Here is an 11,116-nt window from a genome sequence, read left to right as displayed (position 1 = left end):
ACTAAAGCTCCCATCACGCCTTTGTTTATTACATCATTATTTACCATAGCTAAGATATGGAACCAACCCAGATGCCCCTCAGTAGATGAATAGATCAAAAAAATGTGGTATATGTACATAATGGAATTCTATTCCTCCATCAGAAAGAATGACATTGCCCCATTTGTTCGGAAATGGAAAGACTTGGAAAAAATATAGTAAGTGAAATAAGCCAGACTCAAAGAAACATAGCTCCCATGGTCTCCTTTATTTGCACTAACTAGAATATGTCTGAGTTAAGCAGAATAGGTCAGATAAGTTGATGTTAGGGAAATGAACCCTAAGATATGTATTCAAATGTTTTTTTTCTTTCATGCGCTTGTTTCTAATACATTTATAAGATTATTTCTTTGTTGCTTTGTATGTCCCTCCCCCATGGTATAACCCCTGCTTTAACTGTATTGATGTCGGTATAATTTCTGGAGGGGAAGAGCAAAAACAAATCGTTTTAATAGGGATACAGGTGGACTCATTGCAACAATAAGATGTACAAGTCATTATGTCGAAATCGAACTTTGCAACTTTGGTGGGGGGAGGAGGATTGGGTGGAGGCGCCGGGGGAGGATAGGAAGGGATGGATAGGAGAAACAAAGTAGGAGGATACAATGCTTGACAAGAAATGTACTCATTGTCTTGCACAGGTAATTTTAACCCCTCTGTACAGTATTTTCAGAAGAAAAAATAATAAATTTTAAAAAAGAAAAAAAATCATGAAGATGATATTATCTTGTATTTAATGGACTCCATGGACTCCACTCCCAAGTTACTTGAGCTGATATGAAACTTTGGCTAAGTAGCAGAATATAACTTTGCCTCAATAAAACCAACCAAGAAAGGAATAAAAAATAAACAAGAAAGGAAGACACAGTTGGAAATTTGGGCTAATTTTGTCATTATGTTTTGAGAATTCAAGTTTCCTATAGAAATGCAACTCATATATAATCCTCAGTTGTGTTTTAAATGTTGTCTTAATTACATAACATTTCTAGATGCAAAAGAGCTCATGATTCCCAACCAAAAATTTGAAAAAGTAAGCATCATTCTGTTAGATTCCAAAGAAATGATGAAGAATTACAAAAGTTTAAGCCTGGAGAAATAGGAAAGTTCATTTAATATAGGACTTTGTAGACTTGCCTAAATTAGAATTAGATTTAAAATAGATAATTTTTGTTTGTAATTTAATATTCTATAGGATACTGCAAAATTCTTTTCAAATAAAATATTTAATTTACAAATTCACAAATGATTCTGGCATTCTAATTGACTAGAGTAGTCTTTCAAGTGAGGTATAATAAGAACTTAGTTAATAGATAATTCCAACAGTTCATGTGTAAAATGATAATGTGAATAATCTAGACAAATTGTCAACAAATTGATGATATTAATTTATAAATATAGGAAAAGAGCAATCTTTTGAGGCTTTGGTGTAACATGGTATGTAGAGAGTCATTGTGTAACATCTTTTTTTCTACCTTTACATAACACAGAAAGTAATTTCTTAATTATGTACATCTGTATACAATGAGAAAAATGCTAGGTTTGAGGGGTTTTTAAATTTTGTTTTTGTTGTTTTGTTTGTCCTAGGGCTTAACCCCTGGGCTTGGGCACTGTCCCTGAGCCTGTTTTTGATCAAGGCTACTGCTCTACCACTTGAACCTCAGTGCCACTTTGGTCTGGCTTCTCCTTATGAGTTTATTGGAGATAAGAATTCAAGGAACTTTCCTGCCTGGGTGGGCTTTCAATCATAATCTTCAAATCTTAATATTAAGATATACAGATCTCCTAAATATCTATGATAGATAATATATATATATATAGTAAAATAAATATAAAATAAAAATAAAAATAAATTCTATTTGCAAGTGTTCTGATCTCAAGAATACCACTGTTGGGAAAATGATGTAGCAAAGTTAAGTGTATTATTCTTTCCACAATAGGAAGGGCATCACATTAGCAAAAGTGTAGTATTTTTTCACAATATTGATAAACTAGTCATGATGTGAATTTAGGGAATCTTAACGTGCACCTTACAAGTTGGAAACTGTTGGGCTAGGATGACTTTACGGCATAAAAACTTGGGATTGATTGTCATAGAAATAATAGTTAATCTGATGAACAAAAGTTTACTCTTACGGAATTTTTATTGGAAGTGGCACTGTGGCTCAAGTGCTAGAGCGTTCACCTTGAGCTGCAGAGTGCAGGGACAGTGCCCAAGCCCAGATTTCAAGCCCCACGACTTACCAAAAAAAAATTAATTATTATAGTTACTTCATAGTTTTATCCTCTACAAGAACGTGTCTATTTTTTCTGTTGACTTTTAAATATGTAATGCCTCATTGAAAACTGCATCTATTGCAGAATTAAATAAAATACAAACAGGTATTGTTTTGAATGTCTCTGGTATGGCATGTTCAGAATTTGAAAATGAGTAGTTAGTAGTCATAGGAATGTTGAGGAACACATATATTCTCTCCTCTTTACAATTAGTAAATTTTCAAAGTTAGGAGTTTCCATAGAATTGAACGGTTTTCTGTTTTAGTATAATACAACACTAAAAATAATGCTTTTTTCCAAATAATGCCAAGTATATTCTGAAAATATTGTATAGTTTGATAACATTCCAGTTGATGTCTGATAAAGAAAGAGGTAATTCAAATTAGCAACCAAAATGTTCATTTTTTAAAGGTAATACACATAGAATAATATTTACTATACCAATACAGTGATATTATATTTTATGTAGCTCATTTTTAACTTAATTTTATTGTCAAGGTGATATATAGAAGGGGTTGCAGTAATTGTAAGGTATTGAGTAAATAACATGTCAAAATTTTTACCCCCTCCCTCATTTTTCTCACACTTTTCCTTCACCCCAATACCACTCACAAATTGTAATGTAAATTTCCAACATATTGTCCTGTGACTATTGCTATTGCATTGGTTTGCCTTTTGTCCTTTGTCTCGCCATTTTATTGTTCTGCTTCGCTTGCCAAATGAAGATAAATGTATATACAATACACAGGATACTGAATCCAAATACAACAATGGACAAACCATATGGGAAAACACAAAAGAAAAAAGAAATCACATAGTACATTAAAAACAACAACCACAAAGAAAAACCTCTCTTTCCATATCTAGGAGTTTATTTTGCTCAGCATCATTTTATATGGTCATTTATACATAGCTACTGATTCATTCTGCTCATCTGCTAAGACTATCAGATATTTCCTAGTTATTACAAATGAGGGAAACCATGAAATCTGTTTCTTTGTGTCTTGCTTATTTTTTTTAGTAGGATTTTTCCAAGTCTTTCCATTTCCTTATGAATAGGAAGCATAGAAGTACTCCGTACATATATAAATCACATTTTGTCAATTCATTCATCTACTAAGTGGCATATTGTTTTAAAACATGATTGCATGTAAGTATCACTTAAGGCCATTCAAAAATGACAGATGCTGCCTCAACAGATATACTAATATCATGATTTCTATGTAAGATAGTATTTTGTGGTGGTACAAATGTTGAGATATAGGATGAGTCTAATATATATCTTGCACGAATTAGCCAGGAAGATATCCAATATCATGTAGGATATAAATGGTAGTGACAAAATGTTTCCCTTGAGAAAGATATAGGAGGCTGCCAGAAGTATGAAGTAGTTCAGATAAATTTGAAGAATTTAGAAATGCAAGCTCAATTATGTTTCTTTAAATAATAATTATGTAAGTGGAAGGGCAAAAAATGGTAAGAGAAGAAAATAACTGACAGCAGATCATTATCCCAAGTTAGAGTACAAAAAGACATAATCTAAAACTTCCAAGTTAGAGAGATACCAATATAATACGTCCCACTTAATTTAGGTACATGCAAAATATTTACTTGGCTTTTCCCTACTTAAATGCTCCAAAATAAATGAACACTTACAAGAAAAGTTATGTTATTGCCATTGTTTCAACACTAACTGTGATCAGCCCTCTTTTTCTCACTTTGCACTTGGTAAATTGATGATGTTGTGGCTGATTAGAGTCAGAATTAGGGGCTTCTACTTGTACAATTATCCCAGAACAGTTTAAGCAGTTTTCCGCCCAAGATATCCAACTATATTGTCTGAACCTGTACTTTGAACACACCCTCACACCTGAGCACATTATTTGAAATTATACTTTAGCTTTTCTTGGCACATTCTACTTTGTGCCTTTGTCTTCTTTGCACATTCCTTTTGAGTTCATAGTTGCTCTATTTCCATTTCATCTTTACAAACTGCTAAGAACATTGTTCAACTACCACTTCTTGTTTGTACACGCCCAGTCTATGTATGAAGGTACTTTGTCCATGTTAAGCAATAGGGTAATACTCAACCCTATGCCCACATTAAAGGATGTAGAATTTAAAGCATTTTGAGACAGTGATATTAGAATTGAAAGGCTCCTTAGGGACATTTTCATGGAGTTCATTAGTTTACCCAGGAGAAATATAAATATCCACAAAATTTGGAGCTAATTAGTAAGTATCCAAATTAACATTAGATCCTAGATGTTGTGTTAATACAAGTCACGATTGTCTTATTGTTAAATCAGAATCCTTCACTACTTGACAATGTGTATGAGAAAGTGAAAGAAAAGCATTAAAGCAAAAGGTCTTATCTTGTTAGGCATTTAATCCTCGTGGTGAGAGTAATGTCTGAATTTTTCCATTCAATAAAAGCTTGAAGTTTATAAGAACATTTTCCTACATATAAGAACTTGTGTCAGGTTGGTTGAAAGTGTTATTTCAGCATGGAGATATACCTAACAAGATTTAGATTTCAATAGTGTATATGGCAGTTATGATGTGTCAATTGCTATTGAGGCATTTTCTATTCTAAAGAGGAATCAATTCCAGGAGTCTTCAGTCACATCATTAAAGTTGTATGTTCAACCTAATACTTGGTGTTACTTGTCCTACATTTATAATGAGTAGGCTGATAAGATATCCAAACATATCTAAATATATTTCAATAAAATCCCAAAATGATATGCATAGATGGGTCACTAATTGGAACTGTAGGACAAATTAGGCTTTTTTGTGCAGTAGTTCAATCTATAATCTCCTAGCTAAATAAAGTTTTCAAAAATATTCACAGAATACCACTAAGAAAAGTTCATGACAGTTATATCTGTATAATATTTCTAATGTCAGGATTAAAGCATTTGTTCCCAACATTTAGAATCAACAGGATCTGTTGAATTAATTGATCCAGAATTTTGTCCACACATTCACATCTCAACATTTTATCAATATAAATTTCACCAAAACACTGTTCTTATTGAACTTGTCTATGTCCTTTTACTTTTCAAATCCAAATAGTAGGTTTCCTTCAATATCTTCCTGAAAATTCTTTCCTTCCTTTTCTTCTGTAAATATGTGTTTATTCCTTTTTTGTTTCCTTATTTATCACTTTCCTCCAATCTTGTCCACTCTGGTACTCACATTCTTCACACTTTCGTCAGAACATTCCTTTTCTTCTTCCCTTTAATAATGTCCCTGATTTTATTATTTTTCATATTCATGGTTATGAATATTTTGATAATGTCCAAACAGACCTATCTTTGCATCTGTTTAACATAAATCTTCGAACTATCAGAGAGTTTTTTCCTTTAAATCCATCTTTATCACCAAGATAAATCCATCTAAATCCATCCTTATCACCAAGAATGTAACTAACACAGTTAGGAGACAGAGATGTGGAAAAACTTTAGATTTCCTCTTACCCCACATCCATCCATTAGATAAGATGAATGATCAAGATTTTCTCAGTTTCTGTCACTAATGTAATTTCTATGTACTTCTTTTTATGACCCTGACACACCAGCCTATTGCAAATACTCATCACCAGTCACTCAGTCCTAAACCAACTGTTTACTAAGTATGCATTTCTCCCCAGTCTTTTCATATTGGTCCTCTCCATCACCCAATGAGTCTCCTTGTAAGCACACAGAGTGAAGAACTCAGACAAAAATTCTAGTACCATTAATTACTCACAACATTGAATGTTGGTCTTACATTTAATGGATGTAATCTGCCAGAAATATTGAAGAATATATTTGTTGACTTCTAGAGCAAGGAAAAGAAAGTAAACAGTCAATACATTTTCTACCTTAGCTTACAAATAAGGAAAGTGTCAAATTCAGTTTGTTGGTATAAAGTCAGAAATAGTTTCATGCAGAAATAAAAATAAATTTTAACTCCTGGCACTGCAGCTTGTGTCCTTTTATGGTAACTGCAGATATGTAAGTAGTATTATGTAAATTGTGTCATGTATTTACAGCTGTAATGAAGAACATACTCTTAATATATCATTTGTAAACATTATTTATTGAATGGTATCTATATGAGAATGTTATTTGAACTAATCACACTAAGTTGAAACCTACATCTTAGTCCATTAAAATGTGGAAATAAAAGATTTTATTTATAAGAAAATAATACCACCAAGAACAGTGAGTGTATATACATTAGAAAGACTGCTGGAATAACATGAGGGTTTTTACTGCCTGTACCTGTTTATGTGATTGTAATTCTTGATATTCAAACTCTCCTTTTGTTATTCTGTTTTGTTTTGTTTGGTTCGTCATGGGGCCTGGACTCTTGGCCTGGCACTGTCCCTCAGCTCTTCGCTCAATGCACTCTACCACTTGAGCAACAGTGCCACTTCCCGCTTTTTCTGCTTATGTGGTGCTGAGGAATCAAACCCAGAGCCTCATGTAGACAAGGCCAGTACTCTGCCACTGAGCCACCTTCCCAGCCCTCCTCCTCTTATTCTTATTGTATGTAATCCAACGCTGTTTATAACTATGCATTCAATGTGGGAAATCCAGCTTCAAAGATATCTACGTATTTTTTTTTCCTTTTCAATCACAACATCGTCATTATCAGGCTACACTGTGGTCATCATCCTACCCATCAAAATTATTATTATCAACATAAGTGCTAATTATTGAACATCGGATATGTGTCTATGATTTTATTATTTGTCTTTTGATTAATAATTTTAATGTTACCACTGTGCATGAATTCATATTGAAATTTTGAACAAATAAACAAAAAACCTAAACCATATCAGGTAGTTTGACTATGTGCTTATAACAAATTATGGAATAGATTTTTTGAAGCATTGCAATTTCCTAATCAGTATGAATTAACTTCCTCTCTTCCCCTAACTACAATCAAATATTTGAGAGTTTGGGCAGAACCTTTTCAAGTAATATACTGTAAATGTTACTATAATATCATGTGTATATCTAAAATTCCCTTGAAAGTAATAAACTCTATTTTCTATTGAAATATTAGTTATTTTATTCTGGGAAACTTTTAGAAAAATTGACTGTATCTCTTTGAAATGAAAAAGGTCAAAAATAGTAGCATAAAATTTTTAGAGCGAGTCTGTCTTCTCTCTCTCTCTCTATATATATATCTGTCTTCTCTCTATATATATAAATGTTATGTGTAGAATAGTATATTTTTAGAGAATATTTGTCCTCAGAAATATATACATATATCTAAATTTATGTTAGAATGATATACATTATAGTGAAACAAGTATCTTAAAATATAATTAAAATTTAAAAAAACTTCATGAAATCAAGTGCCAGTAACTCACCCTTATAATAAGAGCTAGTCTGGGTGCTGAGATCTTAGAATTGTTTCCGAAACTAGCCCAGACAGAAAAGTACTTGTTAGATTCTTATCTCCAATTAACCACTAAAAACAACACCCACAACCAAAAATGTAGCACATTAATTTCACAAAAGTATCTTTTAACTGCTGTGAACATTTCTTAGAAACATGAATACATACCCTTGGAAAATGTTAAGTAAAAAAGTATAGAACATTTACGTCCATGTTAAAGACATGATTATTTAGATTGTTTAAGATATTTAGGTAATGATTAGAAGTTAAGAATAATGATAGGTACGTCATATATTGGGACTGATTTTTTTATTCTAATTTACAATAGTAATAAAATGATATTTATAATGATTATATAAAATTACTCTTGCTTGGTATTTGAATTATCATAAGTGATAAATATTTTTAAATGATTTCCAAAGCAAAGGAGTATCAATTCTTTTGTAATTTCAAAACAATTAAGAAAATGATTTCAAGGCTGGTTCACTCTAAGTCTATATTTGTTTTCTTGTTCTAGTTTTCCTATGTTAGTAGAAATTAAAATTCCAAAAATGTAATGGATATTGGCATTTAGGAAGATCTTCACATACACTAATATTGGATTCCCTTCAGTGGAATTATTTTATTTCATTTGTTACTTTCACAAATAAATCAAGATGATTGTGTATTTTGTTATTTTCACTGCTTTTGTTTCTTATCTTGAGAATACGTTTTTCCTAGAAAACTAGAGATAAGCAATTGGATTGAGCATGTAACATATGACTTTCATAAAATGCAGATGCATAGATTTGTGTCTTTTGTCATTTGCTAAAAGTATCTTCCAGAAAAGTTTCTCAATTACTTAGAAGTTTTACCCCTTCCCCTCCACAATTATACCGACATCAAATACAGTGAAAGCAGGAGTTATACTGTGGGGGAGGGACATACAAAGCAACAAAGAAATAATCATAAATGTGTTAGAAACAATCGCACGAAAGAAAAGAAAACATTTGAATACCTACCTTAGGGTTCATTTCCCTAACATCACCTTATCTGGCCTTTTCTGCTTGACTCAGACATATACTAGATATTGCAAATAAGGGAAACCATGGGAAAACAATAGGGATACAGGTGGACTCATTTCAACAATGAGATGTAAAAGTCGTTATGTCGAAAAATGAACTTTACAACTTTGGGGGGGAACAGGGAGGATTGGGTGGGGACAGGGGTAGGATGGGAAGGGAGAGGAAGGGGAAACAAAGGGGGAGGCTACAATGCTTGATAAGAAATGTACTCATTATCTTGCCCAGGTAATTGTAACCCATCTGTACAGTATTTTCACAATAAAAAATAATAAAAAAATTACGTAGAATTGATGCATAATTCCTAGGTATTCCAGTTATCACATATACTTTTGGATTGAGTTATCTCTGTATAAATCCAAAGGCCAAAATACCCTCAAAATAAACAGAAATCACATCTTTGTTTTAAATGCAGTAGTTTACAAAGAGTTTTTAGCCAACACCAAAACTTCTTTTTAGCTATTCTGCATTTTGTGTGAAGAAGTTTTAACAATAGTTTCTTTTCCTAACATGCAATTCACTTACAATATATTATCTCCTTTAATTGTATACATTTTAGTGCTTTGGAAGTGAATTGTGCCTTCATAGGGTTTCAAAGCCCGATTTTCACAAACTTGCATTCCTTCAAATAGAAATGCTGTAAATTTTAGAACAGACATTAAAAATAGATATAAAATTCAGTTACAGGAATTTGCCCAGCATACATCCTCTATAGTGTGTCTTTTCAAAATTTGTTTTTAGCGGATCATTTCCAGGGTCTCACACATACTATTCAAGTTCACTGTCAATGAACTACATTCTTTATCCAAAAAAGTTTTTTTACTTCTGTTTAAGACATTCATAGAAGTGTAATGCCTGGATCCTATAAAATTCTCTTTCACCTTTTGAAGACTTGAAATCTTATTTGCAAAAATGATTGTAGTATTATACAAATCGATCACTATCAGAAGTATATCAATTTCTCCACAAATGCATTACTATATTTTGTGTCCTCTTTTTATATTATGGACTTATTAGTGAGTTTTTATTATTTCTTAGACACTAAAAAGGAGCTTATTTCATATGCTCCTCCTATTGACTATTAATTTGCATATGTTATTTAACGAAATATACTATTCAGGAAAAAATTTATATAGAATTAGAAGATATAAAAATACTTAAGTTTCAGGGGGCGGGATGGTGGCTCAGTGGTAGAGCGATGCCTTGCATGCCTGAGGCCCTGGGTTCGATTCCTTTGCATCACATAAGCAAAAAAAAAAGCCGGAAGTTGCTCTGTGGCTCAAGTGGTAGAGCGCTAGCCTTGAGCTGAAGAGCTGAAGGACAGGGCACAGGCCCAGAGTTCAGGGCCCACAACCGGACCCCTCCCAAAAAACACTTAAGTTTCAGAATCATTGTAGCATTAACATTGTAGCATTAACAAATATATGCCCTCTATCTGTTGGATATGGTTTCGTTTCTGTTATAGTGTCCTTTGAATTATGAAAGGTTATCACTTGATATAATCCAGTTCTTGCTTCTCTTTAGCTAATAATGTTTTCCATGTCAAATTTTTAGAAACCTTTACTAATCCGATGTCATGAATATTTACATTTATGTTTTACAGGTTTTTACATCTCACATTTAGTTTGATAATCATTCTTTATAAGGTTTCAGGTAGGCCAGGTGCCAGTGGCTCACGCCTGTAATCCTAGCTACTGAGGAGGCTGAGATCTGAGGATGGTGGTTTAAAGCTATCCTGGGCAGGAAAGTCCATGAGACTCTTATCTCCAATAAACCACTAGAAAACTGGCAGTTTTGCTGTTGCTCAAGCGGTAGAGTACTCACTGTGAGCTGAAGAGCACATGGACAACTCCCAAGCCCAGAGTTCAAACCCCATGACCGACATACATACACACAAAGGATTGAGGTAATATTCTAAGATCATTCTTTAAAACTAGAGAGGCAATAGTGCCAATACAACCATTTAAGATTCTGTTTTTATTTCATAAACTCTCATAGCATGAGAGTTTTGTCATGATCTGTGGAACATAAAAGTAAGAATTTATTTTTGAAAAATCTGTTACCTTCTTCTATGTGTCTGTTCTTATAATAGAACTAGGTTATCTTCACTAAACATGGTAATACGATTCAAAGCTTGTATGAAGGTTCAAGCTACACCATTTTACAAGATTGTTATGAATTCCTTGAATTTACATACGGTATTATTGAGCAGGTGGACCAATATTCTCCAGAGATATCTGGATGTTTGATAGTCACTCATATTTCGCACATTGTGGAAACACAAACCCCTGATATTATATATAGATAAATGTCTTTAGAGATTGCTCAAAGCAACTAAAATT

The sequence above is a fragment of the Dipodomys merriami genome, unplaced genomic scaffold (genome assembly GCF_024711535.1).
Source record: "Dipodomys merriami isolate MVZ:Mamm:240054 unplaced genomic scaffold, mDipMer1.0.p SCAF_216, whole genome shotgun sequence".
Lineage (NCBI taxonomy): Eukaryota > Metazoa > Chordata > Mammalia > Rodentia > Heteromyidae > Dipodomys > Dipodomys merriami.
Note: the sequence above shows the minus strand (reverse complement) of the source record.